The 2,220-nt window shown below is 36.0% G+C and overlaps 1 pseudogene; it reads left to right on the top strand.

The window, feature by feature from the left end:
• Nucleotides 1–893: 893 nt before the first annotated feature.
• On the top strand, nt 894–1,809 carry LOC122709908 (annotated as a pseudogene).
• Nucleotides 1,810–2,220: the final 411 nt, after the last annotated feature.

Genomic DNA, 2,220 nt, shown 5'->3' with positions numbered 1-2,220 from the left:
CCCACTTCTGCTGCATCTCCTGAATTGGCAGGCAGATTTTTTTTTTACCATTGAGCTACCCAGGAAGCCCTAATATAGGGGACATAAGCCAATTTGTCTAGTGTTTGGCATTTAGCTAGATACGATAAATAATAATTGCCTTTTAATTTCCATATTTTCTTACTTAAGATGAGAGGACAGGACTTTTAAGATATATCACAAAAATGTTAATGAAATGTTTCAGGTATGACTTGGAGCTTCTTGGGTTCATTTTATAATTTCCTGGTGTTTGATTTTAAACCTGAAAATTGAAACAGTGTTCTGATTTATGGGAAATGTTCTATTTATATTTTTCCTTCATTTTAGATTCACTGAGACTCTGTGTCTTAAGAAAGCATATTGAAAGAAAAAAAAATAATGAAGTGGACAGCATATTATAGATTAAAGATTTTACATGTTAATAACAGGAGCTGTCTTTAAAACTGTAAACAACTCGAAATGTTTGAGAAGTAGAATAAAAAGTAAACTTTGTCAAAAGCAACCTATTAAAATAAGTGACATGATGACCTGGACCAAATTACTGTGTATTCATTACTAAAATTTTATGTTTATTTTTTCTTTCTCTCTGTCTCACCCTCTAGCCTGTGTGTGTACTTATTATGTCTGAAGAATAATTTATTTTTCATTGTTTTCCCATTTCTTGCATTATTATTTTCATATGCAATCAAGGAAATTAAGTATTATACATTCCTTTTCATTCAGATAAAAGTAATACATAGCGGATAAATGAGTGCCCATTGAATAGTGGCAGTCCCACACTTATTTGGGCTCCGACCCTTGTAATCATAAGTAGCTTTCCTTATGATTACAGAATCTTTTTTCTAACCAGTGTTTTCCTCTCATCAAGTGAAACAATGCTGCAAAACAACAGTGTAACTGAGTTCATACTGTTAGGATGGACAGAGGATCCTGAGACAGAAAATGGTGTATGCAATCTTCCTCATTTTCTATTTCGGAACCATGGTGGGGAATTTGCTTATTATCGTGACCATCAAGTCTAGCCGGACACTTGGGAGTCCCATGTACTTCCTATTTTATTTGTCCTTGGTTGATACCTGCTTTTCAACTTCCATGGCTCCCAGATTAATTATAGATGCTCTGTCTGCAAAGAAAATCATATCATACAATGAGTGCCTGACTCACGTCTTTGCACTGCACTTTTTTGGCTCCATGGAGATCTTTGTCCTGTCCTCACGGCCATTGATTGCTATGCAGCCATTTGCAAGCCTTTGCATTACCCAACCATTATGAGCCGGAAAACCTGCATCATCTTGATTATTCTTGCATGGACAGTATCTTTTATACATTCTATGGCCCAGATTATCCTGGCCTTGAGATTGCCCTTCTGTGGATCCAATTTGATTGATCACTCTTGCTGTGATATGCAGCCCTTGTTGAAACTTGCCTGCATGGATATTCATGTGATGAACCTACTGGTGGCGTTTAATAGTGGGTTCATTTGCACACGCAGTTCTATAATTCTGATAACCTCATATATTGTTATCCTGCATTCACAGGGCAGAAGGGAAGAAAAAGGCTCTCTCCACTTGCCCTTCCCACGTCATTGTAGTTGTCTTATTTTTCGGGCCATGTATGTTTATCTATTCCCATCCCCCGACCACGTTTCCCATGGACAAGATGGTAACGGTATTTTACATGATTGGAACCCCCTTCCTCAATCCGCTCATCTCCACACTGAGGAATGCAGAAGTGAAACATGCCATGAGAAAGGTATGGCGTGTCAGAATTACCTCAGAAAGCGAGAGATGAATGGAGGGCCTTGCTTGATTACTTATTGAGTCATGGTTTGACTTGTCTGTACAGATATATGAGAGTACGTCTTTATTGTGGGAATGATCTATTCTCTCATAAAGGGTTATGAGTTGCTCCTTTTTCTAGTTCACAAGTAAGATGAATGCCAAAGTTTCTCATTCTTACATGGACCATACTTACAAATTCTAACCTTGTTCTCCTGTTTATTTTGAAATAAATTCAGTAAAATAGTATGAGTTTTCTTTTTCTCATTTTTTTTTTAAATTTCCAAGTCAATGCAAAGTTCACTGACTACATGTCATGCATAAGGAGGGCCATATAGTATAAAAAATATTTTTAAAATATAAAAATTAAATATATATATATATATAAAACAATAATGGCTCCATCATAAAATCATCTAATTTA

The sequence above is a fragment of the Cervus elaphus genome, chromosome 1 (assembly GCF_910594005.1).
Source record: "Cervus elaphus chromosome 1, mCerEla1.1, whole genome shotgun sequence".
NCBI classification, from domain to species: domain Eukaryota; kingdom Metazoa; phylum Chordata; class Mammalia; order Artiodactyla; family Cervidae; genus Cervus; species Cervus elaphus.
Note: the sequence above shows the minus strand (reverse complement) of the source record. Positions and strands in the feature narration are given on the sequence as shown.